This window comes from Physeter macrocephalus, chromosome 8, assembly GCF_002837175.3.
Source record: "Physeter macrocephalus isolate SW-GA chromosome 8, ASM283717v5, whole genome shotgun sequence".
NCBI lineage: Eukaryota > Metazoa > Chordata > Mammalia > Artiodactyla > Physeteridae > Physeter > Physeter macrocephalus.
The window spans coordinates 123421744-123431467 of record NC_041221.1 but is presented as its reverse complement, the minus strand read 5'-3'; the positions used below and the strand labels follow the sequence as shown (position 1 = coordinate 123431467).

At 40.7% G+C, this 9724-nt stretch overlaps 1 long non-coding RNA gene across 2 annotated transcripts in view; it reads left to right on the top strand.

The window, feature by feature from the left end:
* The first annotated feature begins 24 nt into the window (after positions 1-24).
* The window catches only part of LOC114486759 (uncharacterized), an 11285-nt gene continuing 1585 nt past the window's right edge, over positions 25-9724 (top strand). Inside the window, exons 1-5 of one of the 2 annotated variants that reach the window (XR_003681030.2) lie at positions 25-297; positions 525-662; positions 3246-3403; positions 5849-5924; positions 8157-8342. This is a non-coding gene — a long non-coding RNA (uncharacterized lncRNA). The remainder of the gene's footprint in view (positions 298-524; positions 663-3245; positions 3404-5848; positions 5925-8156; positions 8343-9724) is intronic. The other variant, XR_003681031.2, reaches the window with a different exon arrangement.

Below are 9724 nucleotides of genomic sequence, written 5' to 3'. Positions count from 1 at the left end.
GGTGTCTGCTCAGTGCCCGTTTGAACGTGCAGAGGGCTGGAGCTGACTTACGCCTGCGCAGAATGGCAATTACGGCACGTTTTTCCAATCAGCGCTGACCACGCCTCAGATCCAGCCCATGAATACCCCGTTTCTTTATCACATAAATACCGCAAGCCCTTACCCTCGGGGTGGCATCTTTAAGATTTGTTTCGTCTCCTTACTTGGCTGCCTTTTGAATAAACCCGCTCCCTGCTGCAAACCTCACTGTCTCAGCATTTTGGCGTGCTGTGCATCGGGCAAAACAAACCTGGTTCGGTAAGAATGATTAATGTACATGTCAACTCAACTGGCCTAAGAGATGCCCAGAGACCTGGTAAAACATTATTTCTGGGTGTGTCTATGAGGGCAGTTCTGGAAGAGATTAGCATTTGATTCAGTAGACTGAGTGAAGAGATCTGAGCTCACCAACGCGGGCGGGCATCCTCCAGCCCGTTGGAACATAAAGGCAAAGGAAGGGCGAATTCTTTCTGTGTTTGAACTAGGACATCCATCTTCTCCTGCCGTCAGTCATCAGAGCTCCAGATTCTCAGCCTTCAGACTCAGATTGAATTATACCACTGGCTTGCCAGGTTCTTCAGCCTGCGGGTAGCAGATTGTGGGACTTCTCAGCCTCCATAGCTGTAAGCCAATTCCTATGGTAAATCTCCTCCAATATGTTTATATATATATCCTGTTGGTTCTGTTTATCTGGAGAATGCTGACTAACGTACAGGTGATCCTTGAATGATGCGAGGATTAGGAGTACCGAGGCTCCACTCACTTGAAAATCCACGTATAATTTAAACTCAGTGTTCCACATACACTTTTCCTCTGCAGCCGAGGTTCCTTCACATCCTAAGTTTAACCAACCTCGGACATGTAGTACCATAGAATTTACTACGGAAAATATCCACGTATTAGTGGACCCCCGTACTCCAAATCCATGTTGTTCAAGAGTCATCTGTACTAACTAACAAGCCCTCAGAAGACTTCTTGAATATACCCCAGGTAAGAGCAGCAAAAGAATTGACTAGCTGAGCCCAGCCCAACTTTTTGAACAAATAAGTTTTTGATTTAAGCCACTAAATTTGAGGAAGTGTTGTTTTGCAGCAAGAGATAACTGAGACGAGTACCCACAGCCCGTCTCAGTTACTTCTTGTTTTGTTATGTAACATAACAAATGAGTAAGGAAACTGGCTGGTGTATTTGGGGTTACTATCATATCTCCAACTTTAAATTTCTACAGCACTTTGCTGCCAGATTTAGGCCCAATTTATTTCTAGTCAGGACAACTCTAATTGACTCCTGGTATCTGTGTCTGCCCGCATTTACTTCCTGTACCAATCTAATCTCCGTGTTGCCACCAAAGTATCTAGGATCCAAATTAACATTCTCCATGCTATCACGCTTCCGTTTAAACACTTCTGTCTGTGGGATAAAATTCTGAGCCTGCCTTTCAAAACCCTTTATAATGAAGCCACTATCCCACCAGCTAGGGTTGCTCCCAAAGGTGTTAGCCTCCCCGTGCTTCCATGCTGGGCACATACCATGGCCTAGAAAGTTCCTCACAACATGTGTAACACCAAAGGAAACCCCGAGGCATTAGGTGAAGCACTTAATGGGAGACAATGTCACCTTAAAATTAGTGGAAGCCTGCATGGAATTATCCAGTACAGCCACAGGTGAAATCACAGGGCAGCCAACCAAATGTGAATCAATGTGCCACTGTCACTGCTGTTCCATGTCTAAGGTCATATCTGAAGATCCATTTCCTTGGGAAGTCTCAGGGAGCCTTATATCAAAGGTCTCCTGGGAAATTCCAGGAGCTCCCAAGGTGGCTGTGCAAATCCTGGATTCCCATGAACCAGTAATGGGATAAATTCACATCATGTGTTTCGTGATCCAGTGCAGAGAAGAATTCAAACATCACTTCTTGCCAAAAAATGGATAACCTGAACTCAGTCAAGAGGAAACAAAAGCAAAAATAAATAAATGGGACCTAATTAAACTGAATAGCTTTTGCACAGCAAGGGAAACAATTGACAGAATGAAAAGACAACCTACTGAATAGGAGAAAATATCTGCAAATAATAGGATCGATAAGGGATTAATATCCAAAATATATAAGCAGGGATTTCCCTGGCGGTGCAGTGGTTAAGAATCCGCCTGCTAATGCAGGGGACACAGGTTCAATCCCTGGTCCGGGAAGATCGCACATGCCGCTGAGCAGCTAAGCCTGTGCAACACAACTACTGAGCATGCACTCTAGAGCTCACGAGCCACAACTACTGAGCCCACACGCCGCAACTACTGAAGCCCGTGCACCTAGAGCCAGTGCTCCACAACAAGAGAAGCCACCGCAATGAGAAGCCCGTGCACTGCAAGGAAGAGTAGCCCTCACTTGCCACAACTAGAGAAAGCCCGTGCACAGCAACAAAGACCCAATGCAGCCAAAAATAAAATAAATAAATTTATTTAAAATATATATAAGCAGCTGATACAATTCAATATCAAAAAATCCAATTTAGAAATGGGTAGAACACCTGAATAGACATACTTCCAAAAAAGACATACAGATGACCAACAGGCATGTGAAAAGATGCTCAACATTGTTCATCATCAGAGAAATGCTAATCAAAACCACAATGAGACTTTGCCTCGCACTTGTCAGAATGGCTATCATCAAAGAGACCATAAATAATAATGTTAGAGAAGAGGTGGAGAAAAGGGAACCCTCCTACACTGTTGGTGGGAATGTAAATTGGTGCAGCCAATGGAGTTTCCTCAAAAAACTAAAAATAGAACTACCATGTGGTCAAGCAATTTCACTCCTGGGTGTATATCTGAAGAAAACAAAAACACTCGAAAAGATGCACCCCAATGTTCATAGCAGCATTATTTACATTTGCCAAGATACGGACGCAACCTAAATGTCCATCAGCACAAATGGATAAAGAAGATGTGGTATATCTTCAAGACATAGGGGTAGGGGATTAAGAGGTACAAACTGCTATGTATAAATAAGCTACAAGGATATATTGTATAGCACAGGGGTTATAGCCAATATTTTATAATAACTAAAAATGGAGTATAATCTATAAAATTTTTGAATCACTGTGTTGTACACCTGAAACATACTATAAATCAACTATACCTCAATAAGATAAAATTTTTTAAAAACACAAATTGATACTCTAAAAATAACTGTTCAGTATTTTTCAAAGGGTCAAATCAAGTTTATTGAAAGACAAAGACTAAGGGACATCACAGATTGGAGACTAAGGAGACATTGATTAAATACAACATGAGAATCTGGATTGAATTGCAGACCAAGAAAAGGGAATTAGTGGAACAATTGAAAAATTCAAAGTCTTTGTGCCAGGTAATAGTATTGTATCAATGTTAGTTTGCTGATTTTGATCATTGTGGTGTGCTTTTGTAAGGTATTATCACTTGGGGAAGCTGGATGAAAGATGAAAATTTTTGGTATGTTTGCAAATATTTTGTAAATCTGAGATGATTTAAACCTTCAAAATGAGAGGGTAAAAGTTTTAATTATTAAAATCGATAGGACAGAAGATGATGGACAATTGAAGAGGACCCTTGAAAACAGATTACAAATGACATCTGTCCCATTTAGTTGGCTATTGGCTGACCAGAGCAATTATTAGCCACACTGGTTTGGGGCCACCCTACCCCAACCCCCATACACACACAACTTCTCAACTCTGTTTTGATTTGAATATGTCACAAAATCCTCAAAATTTCACAACAGTATTGCTCAAAATTCACTTTGATCTTATCGTGTAAAATATCCTGTATAAATACTTCTTACAAGAGAGAAAGGAAAGGAGAGGGAAAGTCATACAAACAACAAGAGGCTATTTCCAAAAAGGTAGTTTTAAAACCATCAGCTAAAGTAGAATCACCTGGGTAACTTGTTTTTAAAAACTCTCATGCCCAAGACCCACATCGAACCTAGAGAATCAGCATCTATAGGAGTGGAGTATTTGTGTGAGTTCACTGTATGATTGATTCTGAGACATACCAGGGAAGTCTGAGAACTACCATTTAAGAAAATGACTGGTCTCTAAAACGGGATTCATTAACCACTAGATGGTGCCAGGATTCTGAAAATGGAACTTCCCGTGTACATTTCCCTTTGAGTAAACAGTATATTCATTTTCCCTTTTATCTCTCTCCTCCACATCTCCCCAACTTTTAGAAGAAGGGTATAACACACCAAAATAAATACTCAGCATCAGTGTGATACTTTCTCCTTGAATTTATTTTAGCTGTAATAGTCTTGCTCTGAGTGGGTCTTGGGTAAGGCTGATCTAGGGCTTGTTTTTCCCTTAGCATCTTCCTTTCTGAGTGCAAATGTTTCGAAGAAGGAAATCCACTGTGAGTGGTGGCTTCATCAGCAATGAGTGATGGACTAAGAAAGAATTATGTGACAAATTCCTGAAAGCTGTATTTAACCATTTGTAGCTTTTATCTCTGCCCTTTCCCGAAAACCATGACTTCAAAAATATACCAGAGGGCTTCCCTGGTGTCGCAGTGGTTGAGAGTCCGCCTGTCGATGCAGGGGACACGGGTTCGTGCCCCGGTCCGGGAAGATCCCACATGCCGCGGAGCGGCTGGGCTCGTGAGCCATGGCCGCTGAGCCTGCGCGTCCTGAGCCTGTGCTCCACAATGGGAGAGGCCACAGCAGTGAGAGGCCCACATACCGCAAAAAAAAAAAAAAAAAAAAAAAAAAAAAAATATATATATATATATACCAGAATCATCAGTTTATTCTGTCCTAACTCCCACTGCCTCTATGCAAAAGTATTTAACTTCTTTAACAGTTTATCCTTTTTTATTTCCAGAGTTTCTTCACATTAAAAAATCCTGTGTGATGATAATCTCATTTCAGAATTTTTCTGAAGAGTACATTTGTTTGAAATCTGCTCAAGGACATGTATGTAGCCTGACACGTGTTTAAGTATTTTTAAATGTGTACTGAACAGAAAAAACGCTGGAAAGCTGACCAAGACAATGTATTTCTTTTATTAATCCTGCAAATACCTACTGAGTAATGATATATAGCAGGCACTGTGATACCTACTAGCATAGATATACAGGGTTGACCAAAACACACAAGATAGAAATCTCATTGACTTGCATTCTAGTTGAGAGAAACATGTAAATCAACAAAATAATGATAGAGTGGCAACTCTTTTAAAAAATAAAGCAGAGCGATGTGACAGTTTCTACACAATGTAGGATAATTTTTGACAATGTGGTCAGGGGAGGCATCCCTGAAGAGGTGCCATTTGGACCAGGAGTGAATGATGACAAGAAGAGCTGGAGATCCAGCTATCTAGGCAGAGGGTAGAGCAAATGCCAAAGTCTGGGGGTAGGAACAACATCTGCTATGTTGCAGATCAAGAAGAAAGACAGTTGAGGGAAGCGTCAGCCAAATGAGGTTAAAGACGTGAGCAAAGACCCGATCAGGACCACAGATTGCAATTTAAAGTTGTTTTGTTTTGTTTTGTTTTGTTTGATGTGGACCATTTTTAAAGTCTTTATTGAATTTGTTACAATATTGCTTCTGTTTTATGTTCTGGTTTTTTGGCCACAAGGCATGTGGGATCTTAGCTGACCAGGGGTTGAACCCGCACCCCCTGCATTGGAAGGTGAAGTCTTAACCACTGGACCACGAGGAAAGTCCCTAGATTGCAATTTAGATTGTTGGTTTTTTTTTTTTCTTACATAAAATGGGAAATCATCAGAACGTTTTAAGGAGGAAATCAATACTGTTTCTTTTTCTTTCTTTTTTAAGATCATCTCGGTTCCTGTTGGTAGAGGAGCACAGTGGAAGCAGAGAGAACAATTCCAATACTGCTGCAATCGTCTAGGTAAGGGATGATGGTAGCTGGATTAGAGATAAGAGTGGAATAGAGAGAAGTGGTCAAACTCTAGATGTGCTCTGAAAGTATGGCCAATCAGACTTGCTGGTGGAGTGCTTGTGGGGAGTGAAGGGGTGAGAGAAATCAACAACACCTAAATTGCTGTCTGATCAACCAGATGGGTGGGGAAGCTACTTACTTAGGGTAAAATGGGACAAGCAAGGTTTGGAGGAGAGCTGTGTCTTTAAGATTCTGGTTTGGTAAGTAAGTCTGAGATGTTTATTTAATATGGGAAAAGTTAGGAGGAGATTATAAGATTTGATAGTCATCAGCATACAAACAGAATTTAGAGCCATAAGGCTGAATATCACCTAGAGAACAATATTGATAAGCTGAGAATAATAATACTCCCTATGGTTATTGCAAGGAATAAATTGAGGAATATATAAAATATCTAAGTGCCCAACAGAGTAGACAATCAACAAAATATGATTTTTCTTCCCTATTTCATTCCTTGGTAAAAGTGGACTCTGCAGTAAATTACAACAGAACTAAAATCTTTCCATTAGCTCAGATGTCTTTACAGCCAAAGGAAATCTTAATAATCATCTGTCTCCACATTTCCAAAATGAGGTTCTTCTAAGGTGTTCACAGGTTTCCAGGATCTCTGTTAAGCCTGAGTTAATAAAGTTTAACAAATTTCTTACAACAAGGACCTATTGTATAGCATAGGGAACTATAATCAATATCTTGTAACCTATAATGGAAAATAATCTGAAAAAAGATATAGATATATAGATATATATGTATGTATAAGTGAATCACTTTGATGCACACCTGAAACACGAAATTGACTATACTTCAATCTTAAAATATAATAAATAAAATTAAAAAAAATAAAGTTTCACAGATTTCTTAAATGCAGGTCCTTACAAAGCTCTCTAAGGAACAGAACTTGTACCCAGCATTTCCCAACTTTCATACAGGCTGGAGAAAGTGTAACAGGGAAGAACAAAATCTGACACCATGTTGGATCTGCTTCTTTTACTTTAATCTTTGCTCTCAGTTACTTTTGCTACTATAATCACTAAAATGATGTTGTCTATAGCTATTAGCATACATAATGGCCTCCCTTGGGGAACCCTGCCCCTCTACCTAAATGTTAAACTAAAGTGCCTTTGTTCAGCTCACAGGGAAATATTTCGACCCTGCCCACCTGTGAATGGCTTCAAGAAAGAAGAAATTAACGCATCCCCTCCCTGAAGCTGGCCAAACCCTGAGTTGTTTTGCAAGACTTATGGCCTTTTTACTTTACTTCCTCACCTCCTCCCGCTTTCTGTTCTATAAAAGAAACTAGCATCCAGACCCTGATAAGATGGCACTCTAGGATATTAGTCCGCCATCTTCATGGACGCCCGGCTTTCTGAATAAAGTCGTATTCCTTGCCTCAACACCTCATCTCCCGATTTATTGGCCTGTCGTGTGGTGAGCAGAGTGAGCTTGGACTCAGTAACAAAAGTGTCCACAGACCACACTATAGGAAAGCACTGATTTACTGCAAGCCCACATTTTACGGATGAGACATCTGAGGACAAGGGGGATAAAGTCTCCTAGCTTGGAGCTCGTTATAACAGAATATACCATTACTAAGATACTGCTATTGTTACTAACGTCACCCCAACTTTCCCACCAGCCTTCCCCTCTGAGTAGTCTGTTCCTGCCCTTTTCCTAAAAGCTGAGTTTATGAGGTGTCTATAGTAAGCTTTCAGGTTGATGAGATGCCTATAGAATGCCTCAAGTTCCTTTATATGTCTGAATAGCACCCATGTGGTTTATGAGAAGTTGCCTAAGAATGACTGTGTTTCATATCCATAATAGAGTGAGAGGTAGATTTTTTTTTAAAGTACCAAGTAGATGATCACTACTTGGCTTCACCTGCAGTCATGTGTGTGACTTTGGATCCTTCATATCATGTAAAATTCCTGAACTTTCACTTTTCTGGCTGTTAACAATAAGGACAGTAAAATGAGGGTTAATATTTGCTAAAGCTTTGACTCATAACTCAAAGTTTCTAAATCAGTAGAAAGTATCTTTTACCAGTGGCCAAAAGTACATTGAACTAACTTTTTAAAAAGCAATAGCTTCTGTTTTTCCCTAATTTCTTTCCCTAACTGTAAGGTTAAGCCTCGGAGAGAAAGAACAGAGCTTTGACGAGGCCCCTTTCTCATTACCGTTTTGCAGAGAAGAAAACTGGAGCACACAGACATCAAACCTTAGCGTGTCTGAGGGCCCATAACACGTCAGGCATGAGCTGGATTGGAAGCCAGCTTCGTCTTACACTGAAGAAGCCATGCTAGACTCAATGCAAAAACCTGGAGAGCGCTCGAGGGAGAGGTGAGAAGGACATCCGGAACAGACCTGACAAGAGTGAGTAGCCAGCTGGTGCTGCTGTAGGCTTTTCATGGGGAGTAGGAGGACTGAAGGGGAGGCTGGGGAGGAGGAGCACGTGGTGGCAACAGTGTGCAGGTCTACCAAGCACGATTTTAAGATCTTTAAAAGATGTCCTCTACCCACCTTTCCTTATTTCTGATGATAAGAGACTTCTGGAACATATTCAGCTATTATCCCAGGAAGATTCCACTGCGCTCCCAAAGTTCCCCCTGCTGACTTACTGAAACCGGAGCCTCTCAGAGTGACTTTCGTGTAGCTCAAGCAGTTGACAACAGTTAAAATAAAATTGCCCCTAGGAGGCGCTGTTATTATCTTACCGCATTAATAATATGAATGTAGAATCTGAAGCGGTTAGCTATTGCTCTGTAACAAACCATCTCAAAACACATGGGTTCAAAACAACTACTTATTATTTATGAATCCACAGCTTAGCAGGTAGTTCTACTGATCTAGACCAATTAGATTTCGGCTGGGCTCAGTCATGTGTCAGATGGCAGGTCAACTGGGAGCTGAGTGGTCTATGAAAGCTGGAATGACTCATCTCTGCTCCACGTGGTCTCACCTGGAGCATGCCCATAATTCAAGCATGTTGTCATGGTGACCATAGAGAAGCCAAAGAGGAAGCAGAAACACGCACAGCTTCTTGACTCAGACCTGTCACAATATCACAGTGTACTGGCCAAAGCAAGCCACAAAGGCAGCCCAAGTTAGAGGGGCAGGGACTCCAAAGTTATCAGACAAACAGTATGGATACAGAGAAGCCATTAATTTAATTGAGATCACCAATGCCTTCAATCTAACACAGGACAGAAGAGCACATTCTGCTTGAAAGAGTAGGAAAAGGAGGATAGAGAATAAAAGTTATGTGCATTTTTAATAATCTCACACATAGAAGTCTCTAATTCTAGTATCTAGTCTTGAACTCAAGCAAATTGCACTCTTTCTTCTCTATGTAAATCTTCATCTTAGTATTTCCTATACAAATAAATCTTCTCCCCACATACAATTTGTTTTGCAATGGTATTGGATTAAAATGAATTAAATATTTTAAAATATTTACATTTGAGTTCAGCCAATTCGACTTTTGTTTGAAATAGAGTAAAAACAAATTTTAATGTCATTTTATTATTCTCCTAGTTAATGAGCAACTTCAGTGTTTGCATTAGTGTCATGGTGGAACAGCTAAAAAGAAGGAAGAATAAAAAAGATCAACTTCTATGATGAATACAGTATAAAACACGTTCTTTTAAAAAAGTATATTCTGGGCTTCCCTGGTGGCGCAGTGGTTGAGAGTCTGCCTGCCGATGCAGGGGACGCGGGTTCGTGCCCCGGTCCGGGAAGATCCCACGTGCCGCGGA